This window comes from Schistocerca serialis, chromosome 5, assembly GCF_023864345.2.
Source record: "Schistocerca serialis cubense isolate TAMUIC-IGC-003099 chromosome 5, iqSchSeri2.2, whole genome shotgun sequence".
NCBI lineage: Eukaryota > Metazoa > Arthropoda > Insecta > Orthoptera > Acrididae > Schistocerca > Schistocerca serialis.
In genome coordinates, this window is record NC_064642.1 from 755,888,777 (window position 1) to 755,905,826 (window position 17,050).

Below are 17,050 nucleotides of genomic sequence, written 5' to 3' on the forward strand. Positions count from 1 at the left end.
ATGATAAATTTTGGAAAATAAATCCCTTTAACAATCAACATTCAGATACGTAAATTTCATCAAAAACAAAATAGCATTCTAGTTACCTACAGTAATACTAACTACTATCCAAAATATTTATCAGTTTATACAATCAAAGGTGTTCCAATGTATAATGAATACTACAATAGTGTGCAAAACAGAAGGGTGAAAGTAATTTGCGCATAATGTGTCACTGTCACATAGCTTGATGAAACTTGGACCATACACACAGGTAGAAAAAACTACAAAAGTATAATACAGAATATAACTGAGAGATATATGTTATGAGATGAACAGAAACAACACTTTTATCAAAGATAATAATTACTCTGAAGTCACTGTGGTTCACAATGGTCTCCTGGACATAACAAAAGATGGGGCATGGTTCTTAATAGGGTGTGTGATCACCACAAACAGCAGTGCATGCCCTGCAATATGTTCCCATGCTGGCCACAAGGTTAGTAAGGAGTTCTTGTGGTAGGACATTCCATTTCTCCAGCAATCCATTCCACATGTGCTCAATGTGATTTAATTGGGGAGAATGGTCAGACTAGTCCATTCACTGAATGTCCTCTCATTTCAAGAGCAACCCCACCCGCACTGTTCGATGTGGTCATGTAATGTCATGCATAAAAATGGAGTCAGGGCTGAATGCACTTCTGAAAAAATGCATATGGGGTAGGTGTACAATGTCACAAAAATGCTGACCACAGATCGTACTGGGTTCAAAGCTTAGGAGGTCAGTACACACATGTAACATTATGCTTCCCCACACCATAACACCTGGACCAACACTGTCATGTTTGATAATGTTCCTGGGTGCATTATGTGTTCCCACCTTTTTCTGTATGAGGGCACATGCAGAATCACCCCTCAGATTGAATCTGCTCCCATCTGAGCAGAGCATATGTCCCACTCCTTGTTGGTCCAGTCCCTTTGCTCCTCCCGCGATTGTAAACAATGCCCCCAATGTGCAGGTGTCAACGGAACACAACATACTGGTCACCGAGCAAAGAAACCACCCCCATGCCATCACCGTGTGACTGTGGGGAGTGTGGAACTGTGTGTCTGGCAGTACTGTTAAATGTGGTTGGAACTGTACCCACTGTTTGGAGTGGATTCCTTTTTGCCTGTTGCACAATGCTGTAGCTGACTGTGGTGAAGTAGCTCCTTTCCTTTGGGCAGCAGTGCCCACGGTTTTGGAATGCTCTCCATGCACATGAAACAATGCTGTGAGCAATACCAAACTCCAGGGCTACAGTCCTCACACTTCGTCCTTCTCCCAGTTTCCCAATGATTCTTCGCCGTTTGAAGTTATCCAAATATTGTTGCTCATGTTGTAATGAAGAATGGCACCACAGTGCACCTAACTGTTTGCTGATTGGCACAAATTGTCTCTTCCCATTGTTTCAACTGCCTCGTGTTGTGGGGCCAGCCTCATTTGGCACTGTAGTCGAGCTGATCTCTCACTGCGTGAAGTCCAGTGTTCTGCGCACTGCTGGCAAATCTCTGGCAACAGCTCCCATACTTTCCTTCATTTCCACTGAGTAGTTAATATATTATGTTACTTTATCCATCTCAAATTTGTTCACATAGTTATCACATTGTTCTGCCATCTTATGAAATTCTATTAATGTATCTAATTCTGCATATCAATTATTATTCCCAGCTCCATTATACAATGATTAGTGTAATTTGAAAATTAATACATAATCCTAAATAGATGTTCATGTAACAAAGTTACTGTACAGGAGCATAGTGGAATGGATGGCCGTTGGAAGGGAGGTGCTGGAATAGGAGTTTGACTAAATCTAAAAGGAATAGGAAATATAAGAGTAGGCCATTCACATTCTTGTGACTCATGGGTGGTCCTGGTGAACAAAGCCAGAGGCAGACAGAGGAAGCCGTCAGCTCTGGCTGAAGGCTGGGGTACAAGAGAGTGTCTACACTACCCTTGAAGACACTTCAGCAACCACAAACTTGACACATTTCTCTCATTCCTCATAGGCTAAATACAGTGGCATGGGTAGTCAACAGACCACAGGAAGAATGTGGTGTGATGCTGATCTAGTAGTTCCCAGGCGTATAGGGTCTGAAGGAGCTTAAGCTGGGTATGCACTTGAAGGAGCTGAGGAAAAGTTTCAAAATAAAACTTTCCATGGAAATCCTAAATATTCCTGTACATCCTTCGCCTTTCATGGCAGTTTCACATGGATTTGTGGTTCCACACAATTATGTGGACAGACAGATTGCCCAGAGTGGACAAATACAATTAACATCTCCAGTCTTAAATCGGCCACAGCAAATAGAGAAGATAAACTTCCTTAGAATCTTATGATACAGTGCTAGGAAAAAAAAGAAAAAAAAAATAGTGCCCCTTTTAGAAGTTTCCAGTTCACTCGAGATTTATTGTTGCAACAGTGCATGTGGAGTTTGCGAAATGATTACATTTACAGATCAATATCACAAGCGTTTCTAAGGTATAGGACACATTAACAGTGATCACAAATGAAGGGAGACCAATGTCTTTTACCACAATAATTAAAAGACTGAGATCAGAGGCAGGACAGTCAATTACAACCTTAAGAGATAGTATAACCAGAATACTGCATATTAAAATTATAATACTACTATATATAAAAAAGGGGATAAGTTCCACAATAACAAAACCCAAGTTTAATATTTTACTAAATAGGTATCAGATATAATTGAAATTTCAGCCGAAACTGACAACAACGGAAATACGAAGGGGTGACACTATGTTAAAACAGTGTGCCATCAGTAACATATTCAATGATACAACATAAATATTGCATGCTAAGTAGAAGGAAGGTAGAGAGAAAAGTACACTCCTGGCAACAGGGTTCTAGGAAAGAAGCACTCATTGAATGCTGTAAGAAGGGAGCAGTGATGCCTCAGTCATTAAGTGGTGGAAAAATGAGAGAATACTATTACTGGATGAAGGAGTCTGTGTGAACTATCCTTCTTCCATGACTTTATATGCACCTGTAGGCCAGAAGTCGCCTTTTCCTGTTAGTAATCTGAGAGACATAACCAGAATTGAGGCACTCACTGGTATGTGGCTTTCCTTTTAAAGCTTGGACACCATTGTAGTATATATTTGTGGAGCAGAAACAAAAACTTGTCCTCATCAATGTACAAAGATTAAAGCCACTCTTCGATGCACCAATGATTTCGGTTCCTTGCAGAAGCAGTGTTGAACCACAGGGGCTTACAAAGCTCTTGAGACCCTCATGTCTATGGAGCACGGTACTCACAGGGGCAGAACCCTACTCCTATCAAATGACATGGTCAGTGGCTAGTGGAAAAATGGAAGAGATAGTTTGGGCTATGACATGAAAGCAAAATGGAAGAAAATGTTACAACTAGTTTGGACACTATATGGCAGCTGATACACATGTAGAATTGTATGTTTTGAAATTCTCCCCTGCCTTGACTTGACCTGCTACACAACTGACAAGTCAACTTCAAGAAAAGTTTTTCATAATTTGCACATAAGAGATGCATCATTCACCACTTCCCCTTCCATTCATCACTCACATATTAGCAGCCATTCATTTGAAACAAACCTAAATCTAATTACTGTGTAAATTGTTTCTCTTTGCTGTAAATTATTATATGCCCTGTGTACATACAATGCCATTTGTGAAAAGTGCAACACCAAGAAGGAATTACCCAAATACTGCCACACTTGGTGGAAGTGATCACAGGTGTGCAAGTAATGCGTGATACACTTTGCAGCAAGATGCGGTACACATAGGCTGAGCAGAGCGCTTTCATGTCGGTCCAACAGGGTCAGTGTTGTACCTAGTGTAGTCAGTGCAGGGCTGTCACACAGATGGAAACAATATAGTGTGTGCCAGTATGCCTCGTCGACGTCAAAGGGAGTCATATCGGCATGAGAGCGAGTTCGAAAGGAGCAGAATGATTGGTCTCCATGAAACGGGGTTGTCATACCGTGACATTTTGGCTCGCACAGAGCATGCTACCACGACAGTGATGTGTGTGTGGAAGTAGCCAGCGGGAACTGGACCACGGAACATGACCACAGCATGGAATGACCATCATCTTGTCTGCATGGCCATTACTGACCGTACAGCATCATCCACAGTGTTGACTTGTTCCTGGCGCACTGCAATAGGTGTTAACTTGTCTGCATCAACAGTTTGTCACCCTCTGCTGCAGGTTGGACTGGTTGCATGCATGCCATTACATTGGCTTCCATTGTCCAGAAACCACAATCTCCTCCAGCTGCAATGGGCACATGAACACCATCACTGGGGTGCTGAGTGGCAACATTTCTGTTGAGTACCACTTCAATGTGTCCTACAGTGATGGTCGCATACGTGTCCAGTGGTACCATGGTGATTGCAGCCTGGAGGGCTGCATTGTGGAGTGACATAGTGGAAAAACACCAGGTGTGGTGGTTTGGGGTGCCATTGGTTACAACCAATCTTGCCTTGTACGTATTGTGGGAACTTTGAACAGCAACCGGTACCTAACAGAGGTTGTGGAGCCTGAGGTATTCACCATGCTTCAGGCATCTACATGTTTCAACAGGACAGTGCCCAGCCACATGTTGCGAGGAATGTACAAGACATTTCACCCATCAAACATGTCTAGGATATGGTTGGTCAGCACCTGGTGCGTCACGGTCCTCCAGTAACTGGTGTCACGGATTTGTGGGCTTGGATACAAACTGCATGGAGGGAAATCCCTCAGGAACATATTCAGGACTTTATTGATTCAATGCCACAGCATATAGCAGCTCTAATTGCAGCGCATGGTGGCCACATGACATACTGAATAATAGGGCTCAAAGGACATGTACAGATTTGAATAGGTAATCATTCGTTACTTGTCATGTACCTAACCTGTGGTATTAAATTAATTGAATTCATGCGTTTCCTTCTTGGTGCTGCAATTTCCACAAATGGTAGTGTCTTTTGCACTCTCAGTTCAGCACCTGAAATGGCTGCTCATGTCACACGGGCTTTAAGAAGGTCTTGGTGACTGGTGACAATCAACACCATTGTGCCCAATTTCCTTACTATTAGTGCGACGAGGGGCACAGCATGTGTTGGCTGTATGTCCCAGTCACATGCACCTACTGCAATTTGACACATTTTTAAACACCAGCACATGTCATTACTGAGTGATGGGGTTGAAACAAAGTGACTGGCCGCCTTGTGTAGTAGCATAAGCCAAACTGTCTCAAGCAAAGTCAAAGCAACACCACATTGATATGAGGGTGGTTTGAAAAGAGAACGGAATAGAAAAAAAGTACTTACATTACTGAAACTTTTTTTTATTTTTCAATGTAGTCTCCTTGTAGATTAATGCACTTGGTCCAACAATGTTCCAGTGCCTTGATCCCATTTCGAAAATGAGTTTCCTCCAGACTTGCAAAACAGTTGTCAACTCCAGTTATCAATTCTTCATTTGAAGTGAATCTTCATCCACCAAGAAAAATTTTCAGTTTTGGGAAGAGATGGAAGTCTGACGGAAGCCATATCAGGTGAATAAGGTGGATGTGGCAACAATTCATACCTTAGTTTGTGTAATTTTGCCATGGCGACGGCACATGTGCGTGCACGCATTGTCTTGATGGAAGATGACTTTCTTCCTTGCTAAACCTGACCTTTTTTGTGTATCTTTTGTTGCAATTTGTCCGGAAGGTTAGCATAGCGTTCTCCAGTAGTTGTTTGCCAGTGGGGAGATAGTCTACAAACAGAATCCCCTTCACTTCCCATAACACTGATGCCATGGCCTTTCCTTCTGAAGGAATTGTCTTTGCTTTCTTTGGTGGCAGAGAATCAGTATTTCCATTAGTTTGACTGTTGTTTTGTCTCTGGGGTATAATAGTGCACCCAAGTTTCATCTATGGTGACAAACGGTCACAAAAAATCTTGTTCATTTGTCCTAAAATGGGCCAAACATTATTCTGATATGTCCATTCTCATGCATTTTTGATCCAGCGTCAAGTGTCACAGCACCTATCTTGCAGATAATTTTCTCATTTCTAATTCTTCAGTTAGAATGTGATACACCCTTTCAGATGACATCTGGCAAGCATAAGAAATTTCACGCGCTTTCAATCAGCGATCCTCCATGACCATTTTGTGCATTTTTGCAATGATTTCTGGAGTACTGACACATATTGGCCAACCAATGCGCGATTCATCATCTAAGCTCTCCCAATCAAATTTAAATTCATTTGTCCACTTGGCAACAGTTGAATACAAAGAAGCAGAGTCCCCCAGTGTATTCTGGAAATCGGCATGAATGTCCTTCGCTTTCATATCTTTCTTTACGAAGTACTTAATCACTGCCCGAATCTCATGTTTTTTCCATCTTTGCAAATCACTATGTGGGAAAAACAACAGAACCATGTCACTGCCACAGCTCTCTTCCAAGAGCACTGACATGGCATATGTTTACAGCTAACAGTCCAATGAATATCACGTGAACAACTCATTGCACTAGGTGTGACCTCTCATGGTGATTCCAAGAACTTTTCAAACCACCTTCATACTATCTCTGATTTGTGGATTGATGCCCCTAATGAATACATCTACTGTGCTTGCCTCTGCCTCCTCTCTTAATGTGTCACTTCTCGCTTAGCCTGGCCCAAAGGTGTATGTGCAGCACAAAACTGTACAGACCCTACCGATGAACATTTCAAAGTCTTTCCCTTCCATCTGTCTAAGATTAGGCAATTTATCTATGTAGTAATTTATCCCTCTTTTTTTATAAATATCTCTCTGACAAGTTCATTGTCATAACATCAAACCTTTCCACAATTTTAATCATATCGACAGCTTCTGTGTATGTTTGTGCATCACCTGATAATTTTAGGCATGTCACATTTAACTGAAAGTCATCTGACCATGGACACATTTCACCAAAATCATGAACATATGTAAAAAGGTGTTCACACTTTCAGAGGGTTTCCTCAAGAAAACAGGGATACATGTAACTGCAGGAAAACTGCTCACTACATAAGGCTGTGAGATCGCAATATGACCTCAGCTTTTCTAGGACCCTCATGGGTACCCTAAACTTCCAAGTCTTTGTTTGACACAGACAGTTGTCTCAGTGTCTGTTGTAACTTCTCAGGTAAGATCCAATTTTTTTAAAGGGTGGGTTTACGCATCTGCTCTTACAGAGCATTGAAAGGGTCCTCAGTGTTACGTTCACCGCCACTTTGTAATTGTGAGCATGTAACAGCCATTTTGGTATGCTCAAATACCTTCACTCAAAATAGGAGACAAAATGATTTTCAAGTTCTTAATCTTACTGCATACACAGAGTGCCCCACATAAAACCAGTATGCCTCATGTACCAGTGAATCACCTCTAGTCAAAGTGCTTGTGAACTGTCTCAAAAGTTGGCTATACTGCATTTTATCAGAAAGTTGAGTGCAGCTGTCTGTTCATGCATCAATTGTTGTGAGAAGCTCGTTTGAGTTGTTACAGAAATAGGGCAGTTAGCTTCAGAACAGAGAATTGATATTGTGGGGTGTTGCATAAAGACAGGCTCCATCAAGGAATAAAAAGAAATGCTTAAAGTGAGGTATCCTGCTAAGAAACTTCCCATGACCAGCACTGTTCAACATCTGCACAAGAAATGGAGGGCTGTCGGATCCATTCAGAATGAGCAGAGGAGTAGGTGACAAACAGTGAGTACCCGTGAAACTGTATACAGGATTCACATGGACATTACAATAAGCCCCCCCGAGTCAGTAAGGAGGTTATTGTAGCATGTTGTTGTGTCTTGTACATCATGTCATCATTTACCAAAAGATATTAAATTAAAAGCCTATCATGTGAGTGTCATGCAAGAGTTGAAATTTGAGGATCAGTAACAAGAGTTCATTATTGTAACTGGCAGTTAACATTGATTTCTAATGGTTACTTGGACTCCTTCCTTTACTTCATGTCAGATAAGGGCCGGTTTCATTTGTCAGGTTATGTAAACTCCCAAAATGGCAAAAACTGGTCACAGGATGACCCATATATTCTACATGAAGAACCTCTCCACTCAGAGAAGATAGGTATTTGGTGTGCATTGTCCGGCACGTACAATATTGGCCCCATATTTTTCAACTACATCATAAACAGTGCCAGACATCTATAGATCTTTGACTCCTTCTAGGCACAGTTAACAGATGCAGAGAAGCTGAATGCAGTATTCCAACAAGATGTAGCAACTGCTCACACATCCAATGCAAGTTTTATCCACATCACCAATGTATTCCCTGAAGGCACACTTGTGAGTAGAGCCCTTTGGCCCCCCAAGGCCCATGGACTTAACATTGTGTGATTTTTATATATGTGGCACAGTGAAAAGCAAAGTGTATGATGACAGTTTTCACACAATAGACGATCTTAAGCAAAACATTACTAGAGAAATTAATGACAGCACAGCTGTAGAATTACAGTGTGTTGCTAGTAACATCATCACATGAAGTCAGTGATGCCTGGATGCACGTGGTCACCACTTCCAGCATCTCTTATAAATATATAACTACTTGTTTATTATGTAACTATTATCTATTAGTTTTTAGTTAGTTAATTGATACTTGAATCTTGGGCCTGAGGCATACTAGTTTTATGTGGGACACCCTGTATATTACAGAACAGACTGTAAGTGTCTCTTGAAATTACCATTAAAGCAGTGGTCAAAGATTCCAGTCAATATTGCCCACTTACAACTATGATATTAACATAATAGTATGCCCCAAATGAAGACACTAAATAGCAATGCAGAAGAAGAAAACCTGATAGCAAACCATCTGATTGGAAGGACAATAAGTGCCTATCAGTTCAGAATGCTATTTCTAAAACAAAACCACGACACCCTGTGTTGTTGACAACTTCCTAGTTTATTTTTCCTCTCACTAATCAAAAGCTTGAGTGGTACTTATCGAGTTGTGGTACAAAGAGACCCACTGCAGCATGGCCCAATAGCAGTAATGACGTATGTGGGTGGTGTGGATGCAGCAGCGGCTACCGGTTGCAATGGCGACGATGTGCAGTGTGGCTCCCTGGCACTGAACTTGTACACTTGGGCTGGCCAGCCACAGCTGGGCTACACTGATGAATGGGCAGCAGATAGACCACAGCTGCAGGCTGCTGTCGAGGCTGTACAGCTCCAGTATAGGTAGCAGGTCAGCAGCATACCAGCAGGTAGCAAAGAGATGGTGATGCCTGGGCGAGGATGACATGACACTGGGTGTTGTGGACTATGCCAACTGGGCACCAGCAAACAGCAGACAACTCTGACAGCTCAGCTGGCAGGCCAAGATGCGATGTCATGTGGGCACAGTGGTGCTCTCACCAGGGCCAGCAGGCAGGCAGCTGGTGGGGGATGCTGGTGGGCAGCAAACAGCTAATAGGCAACGTCTACGGGTAGCGACATGTTGAGATGACTGTAGACAGCACACTGATGCAGTCAGCAAGGATGTGGGAGTGGTACAGACTCAGCATGTGATTTGCAGGCCACAGGCATGTGGATAGCTAGATTACAGCACAGCACTCGACATCAACATTAAGCGATGAGAAAACTCCACCGGCAGCACCTGCTTGGCAGGGACAGTCAAATGAGCCTTGAGCTGCACTGGCCCGTATGCAACACATACAGTCTATTCATGATATGACTCACTTTGGTCAGGCTGTCAGGCAGTGGAGCAGTGACATGCCGGTTAAAGAGGGGCGGACACAACAAGTTTTAATAAATAACAGGGGAAAATGTTGTAGACATGCATCAATTAAATGGCTGGTACCTTGACACATGGCAACAAGAGCGGGAAATGACTGATAAATGCCATCACATTTTCTCTTTCTTCCTCAATATATGGGAACAATAGAAGCTGAAGTGTGGAGATCTGAGTTGTTGCATGGTTCACTTTTTGACTGTCTGTGGTCCATACCAGCACATTTGAACCACTTGTATCTTATCCAGAGAGCTACACGCACCCGTGGGGCATGTGTGTCTCCAGAACATGTGACATTACATTGCAACACCATCACACGTGTAAGACCTATAACAGAATACAATACATCAAAGAAATGTTATGAGACCCAGACAGATGGTGCCCTTTACACAACATCACTGACAAGTTTTGAGAAAACTGCATGATGTCTGTAGACCAGAAAATCCATACAGCAGATCTTGAACAGACACCCAGCAAACACGACAACAAGACATTGTGTATGACTTTGTACACATTGGTAAGGACAGGAGGGCTACAGAGTAGTGCGGCAGTTGTCAGAGGAAAGCTGGACAGGAACAGAAATGATTAGTGAGCAAGTTAACATAGTAAACAGAAGATTTGCTTAACTTGTATTTCCCCACGCATATGAAGACTCATTACGAATAATGCAGCAAGAAACAGAGTCCAGCTATAACAGCAGTAACAATGTTGGAGCTGAAGCAGCTACTAGACAGCTCCTGCATAACACTCCATAGAGAAGTGGCTCAAAGCATGAGTAGGCTGAGTCACTGCCATTGGCCATCCTATACCATGGCAGCAGAGTGAGCTCCTAGTACAGAGCCACTGGAGGCATGGCCCAACAGGCATGCTCCACTGGGTCTACCAGCTCCCGCACAATCAATATTGGCATTGGACAGAAACTTGCAATTCCATTATTAGCTGTGGAATGCAATGGGGTGCTATCGATGCGTGATACCACATAGGATCCTTGAGAGGACAAAAACTCCAACACAGCCACAGGCACCAATGTAGACGCAGACACAAAAAATTACACAAACACAGCAACATCAGACACAGACTGATAACATGAAGAGTATAACACCTGAAACAGATAAATATGATAATTATAAGAAAACCAGACACACACTTTGTGATCAAAAGTATCCGCACACCCTCAAAAACATATGTTTTTCATATTAGGTGCATTGTGCTGCCACCTACTACCAGGTACTCCACATCAGCAACCTCAGTAGTCATTAGACATCATGAGAGAGCAGAATGGGGTGCTCCGCCGAATTCACAGAGTTCGAACATGGTCAGGTGATTGGGTGTCACTTGTGTCATTCGTCTGTACGTGAGATTTCCACACTCCTAAACATCCCTAGGTCCACTTTTTCTGATGAGATAGTGAAGTGAAAACATGAAGGGACACGTACAGCACAAAAGCAAACAGGCCAACCTCGTCTGTTGACTGACAGAGACCGCTGACAGTTGAAGAGGGTCATAATGTGTAGTAGGCAGACATCTATCCAGGGATCACACAGGAATTCCAAACTGCATCAGGATCCACTGCAAGTACTATAACAGTTAGGCGGGAGGTGAGAAGACTTGAATTTTATGGTTGAACGGCTGCTCATAAGCCACACATCATGCCAGTAAATGCAAAACGATGCCTTACTTGGTGTAAGGAGCATAAAAATTGGACAATTGAACAGTGGAAAAATGTTGTGGGGAGTGACGAATCACGGTACGCAATGTGGCAATCTGATGGCAGGGTGTGGGTATGGTGAATGCCTGGTGAACACCATCTGCCAGCGTATGTAGTGCCAACAGTAAAATTCGGAGATGGTGGTGTTATGGTGTGGTTGTGTTTCTCACCGAGGGGGCTTGCATCCATTGTTGTTTTGCATGGCACTATCACAGCACAGGCCTACATTGACATTTTGAGCACCTTCTTACTTCCCACTGTTGAAGAGCAATTCGGGTGTGGTGATTGCATCTTTCAACATGATCGAAGACCTGTTCATGATGCATGGCCTGTGGTGGAGTGGTTACACAGCAATAACATACCTGTAATGGACTGGCCTGCACAGAGCCTTGGCCTGAATCCTATAGAACACCTTTGGGATGTTTTGGAATGCTGACTTCGTGCCAGGTCTCACCGACCAACATTGATACCTCTCCTCAGTGCAGCACTCCGTGAAGAATGGGCTGCCATTACCCAAGAAACCCTCCAGCACCTAATTGAACATATGCCTGTGAGAGTGGAAGCTGTCATCAAGGCTAAGGGTGGGCCAACACCATATTGAGTTCTAGCATAACCGATAGTGTGTGCCACGAACTTGTAAGTAGTTTTCAGCCAGGTGTCCGGATACTTTTGATCACATAGTGTATCGTGATTGGCTCACGTATCTAAACTGCACTTTAAATGTGATAACTAAATAATGTAAATGAAAATGACTTATCTAAGCAATGAGACAGTTGTTACATCTAAGGAATTGGCCATATAGAGAGGCGAGGCTTGAAGTTTAAGTTCTGAGGATTCCCTCCTGCCTATGGCAATGACTAAGGGAAACAGCATCATGCACACAAACATACAACATAACAGCACACATACAACATTTAGTGCTACATCTAGACATAACAACACAAATACGGCAATGGGTATGTCCTACATAAGCACTTGCCAGATGTAATAATTAGTACCAATTCTTAGACAGTAGAAACAAATACACACAGAGTCACTCATGATGTATTTCATTTAGTAATATAAGGAAACAGAATTTCGTATATTACTTCAGGTGGGACAGACTCGATGTTCCTGTTCAAGATCATCCCACCTAGAACACCAACAACATGAACCATAATTTATATGTTATATATTGTTTTAACCATTTCCTACCATCCTATTATTTTCTTCTGAATTACTAACATTTATTATTTTAACACCTCCATTACCTATAACAAATTTAATTCCCTTTTAATCATTGTTATTATCCTTTTTTTATTGCTCAAAACAAATTTTGCTAGTATTGTGGAACCATGTGCTATTGCCTGTAAAATTGTATAATGCATGCCTTGTTTTTTTTTTTAAATATCAGGGATCAGATCTTTAAATATGCCATAAATGAAATGAAATAAATGGCAGGCAGGCAGCAAGCTGCAGGCCTGACTTTGCTATATGCACAGTGGAATGCATTGGTGCACTCTGGACATCACGACAAGGCACAGCCACAGCTTCCTGGCCCATGCAAAGTGACAGCGACGTCACAGTCACGAGCTCTTCACTGACTATGTAGCCTCAAACATGAGCCAAAATTTTTGCAGCCTCTCTTCAGACTGAACGGTGAGGGATCCAAACTTCTCACACCAAATATGCTGGCAGAGAGAAGAATAGATGGGCATCCGAAGGTAGGTGGAGAAATAAAAAAAAGTGAAGTACAGAATGCTGGGACTATATTTTAAGTACATGGGATACAGATGAGCGAACCTGGGTTGGGAGTAGAGGCTGACGGCCAGTCTTGGGGGTTTGAATGAAACTAAATAAAATAGGAAGCTTGAGGGCAGACAGTTTGTGTATGTGCGGCTCAGAGCCAGTCCTGGTGAACAGGGTCTAAGGCAGAAGTGGGAATCTATCTGCTCTTGCTGAAGGCTATAGTTCAAGAGTGTCTCTGCATTGAGACCAGCCCTCCAAGGTACTCCAACAACCAGACACTTGACTCGTTTCTCACATTCCTCAATGGCTATATGTGGTGGTGTGGGTAGTCAGCAGACAGCAGGAAGGAGGTGGCGCGATGCTGACCACGCGGTTGCCAGGCATGGGGGCTCTGAAGGAGCTTATGCTGAGCGAGTGCTTGGAAGACTAGAGGGAAGAAATTTGAAATAAAATTTTGCAGGAAAAACCTAAATGTTCCCCGACTCACTAGCCATCCTGTACTTTATAGTGTATCATGATGTTGATTAAAGAGACTTACTATATGCTTCAGTTTGTGATTATTGGTCTGTTGCATTATGATGACATAATTAAAGCTTAAGCTAGTATGCTTTGAAAGATAAATCTTTGTAGTTGTTTGTATAAAGTGCCTTCCATATCAAACATTCTACTAGATGAATGTGTAAAACCTCCTAAAATTGGTCTGTAGAACGATCTCTGAACAGCCTAGGACTAGAGCAAATCATTTTTCATTTCCCCAGCTTAACACCTTATTATGTAGTCGTGTCAACTGGCAGACTCTAGCTCTCAGTTGATATACATGTACAGAGCGGCAAGTTAAGTGTTCATCTTTTTCTGCATTTTCCTTGCACCACATTTATTACATTTCGAGCTTGTTTTTCTGTTTATGAAGTTCAGTTTTGCGTTTTTGTAATGGTGAATTCATTCAGTCCGTAACGCAATAGTTGTTCGCTAAAACTGAGATACAGAGCTCAGTAACACATCAACATCCACTGGTGACACATCAGGAGGACAGCAAGCTGCATATCTAGGATGCTATCTGCTTTTATAGTTTACTTCTTCAGATAGTCTTTCTATGATAGTTGGGATGTGTGCATGCTGTGTGTGGATGCAGGAGGAGTTGGCAAAAGTTCATGAACAGCTGAATGCGCTTTTGGCTATGGTCAGTCACCTACAGGCTGCTGTCTTGGGATATAGCAGTGGCAGAGATTCTGGTGCTTCACATGGGAGACCTCAGATGTTGCTTGTTTTGCCCATGGGCTCTGCTTCTGAGGCACCTCCTAGTGTAACTCATACAGTGGATCTGCTCTCACCACAGGGTGAGAGATGAATGGTAACGCATTCATGTTACCCGAGGCAGAGGGTCTATGTGGATCATTTGGCCATCGGACAGACTCCCTTAAGGACGACATAGTAATAAGCATCACAGGCATTGAGAAGCAACTGAAAGATTTGAAAGCAGATAAATCCAGATGGAATCCCACTCAGTTTTACAAAGAGTACTCTACACATTGGTCCTTTACCTAGCTTGCATTTACATTAATCTCTTGCCCAGCACAAAGTCCCAAGCAACTGGAAAGAAGCACAGGTGACCAAGAGTCTGGCTCTAACTGCCAGAGACTGTGGTCATATGTGTGTGTGTGTGTGTGTGTGTGTGTGTGTGTTTCCAAACAAATCAGAATGACTTACAGGTGCCAGAAGTAGAGACTGATGGGCACAAACAAGGGGCTCCATGTGTGAACTTCCTTGGTGTTGAGATGTCTAAGAAACTGAAGCGAGACATATGCATAAGTTAACCAAAGAGCACATTTCTGTCTGTTCTGTGCATAGAAATCCCTCTCACTGTGATGACCTGCAGAAAAGATTGTTGGTATACTTTTCTGTCCAACCACATAATCTTATGGGGCATTGCAGCAGGGGTGAAAAAAGTATTTATACTGCAAAAGAGGGCAATAAGAATATTGTGTGAAGTTGATAATTAAATGCCTTGCAGGAGCCTCCTTAGGATTCTTATTTCATTAGCAAATGCATGTACTGCCTTACAGTATTTGTTGTTAATAACACAAGTGAATTTAGTATGAAGTCAGCAATTCACAACCACAACACTTCCAGTGAAAATAATTTTCATACAGATCATACATTCCTTCCTACAGTTCAGAATGAAGTTTTCTACTAGGGAGCAAAGTCTATGACAGGTTGTCGGTAGACAATAGGCAGGAAATTGAAAATACTCGGATATTTAGAAACAAACTACATGAATTTCTCATTAGCACCTTCTTTAATGAGGATCATTCTAAACATAAAGGTTTCGATTTAAGCTGCCCAATCCCCTCTCCCCTGTGGCGTAGACTTTCATAACTGTAGGTGCTAGTCTGACACCAAAAGCAAGTAGGAATGGTCATTTACTGTTTAGCTGTGCAACTTTAAAATTTGTTACAAAATTAAAAATCCCACCAAGTGTGAAGTTCATGGTGCAACATGGGTTCTGAATGTAAAAAAAAGTTTGTCCTGTTGAAATCTACAGATAGATAACCAAACTTATGGACTGTAACCAGTGAAGCTTCAGTTCAAAAATGGTGCATCGTGTTTAATTGCAGACAGATGAATATTCACGATGAAGAATGATCAGGCCATTCTTCAGTTGTGACTGATGAACTCAAATCAAGACTGGGGAACAGGGTGGAGGTTTCACTACTAAGTGGTTGAGCTTGTGCTTTCCCGAAATCTCACATTCCCATCTTTATCAAACTGCCAGTGGTGAAGTGGGCTATCAAAAAGTCTGTACCAAGTGGGTTCCTTCACTTTTGACAGATGAACTTTGTCTAGCGGCATTGTGCTTCCTCATGCTAATGCTCACCTACAGTCTACTACGTTGATGATAGATTCACTTTGACAGTTTATGGAGGAAGTTGTTGAACATTTGCTTTATAACCTATCAGCTTTTTTTCTGAAACTGAAGGATCTTTTGGGTGGAATGCACTACGGAAATCACAACAACACTGAAAGAGAATGTTAGTGACTGGTTCAACAATCTGGCAGCAACTGAAGACACAGAAGGCAGCTTGTGAAGTGTTACAAAGAATGTTTAAATTTGAATGGTGGCTATCTACAAAAATAGCTAAGCTATCAAAATGTGTTGTAAAATGTTGTTGTTGTGGTCTTCAGTCCTGAGACTGGTTTGATGCAGCTCTCCATGCTACTCTATCCTGTGCAAGCATCTTCATCTCCCAGTACCTACTGCAGCCTACATCCTTCTGAATCTGCTTAGTGTATTCATCTCTTGGTCTCCCTCTATGATTTTTACCCTCCACACTGCCCTCCAGCACTAAATTGGTGATCCCTTGAAGCCTCAGAACATGTCCTAACAAACGACCCCTTCTTCTAGTCAAGTTGTGCCACAAACTTCTCTTCTCCCCAATTCTATTCAATACCTCCTCATTAGTTATGTGATCTACCCATCCAATCTTCAGCATTCTTCTGTAGCACCAGATTTCGAAAGCTTCTATTCTCTTCTTGTCCAAAATATTTATCGTCCATGTTTCACTTCCATACATGGCTACACTTCATACAAATACTTTCAGAAACAACTTCCTGACACTTAAATCAATACTCGATGTTAACAAATTTCTCTTCTTCAGAAACGCTTTCCTTGCCATTGCCAGTCTACATTTTATATCCTCTCTACTTCGACCATCATCAGTTAATTTGCTCCCCAAATAGCAGAACTCCTTTACTACTTTAAGTGTCTCATTTCCTAATCTAATTCCCTCAGCATCAAACGACTTAATTCGGCTACATTCCATTATCCTTGTTTTGCTTTTGTTGATGTTCATCTT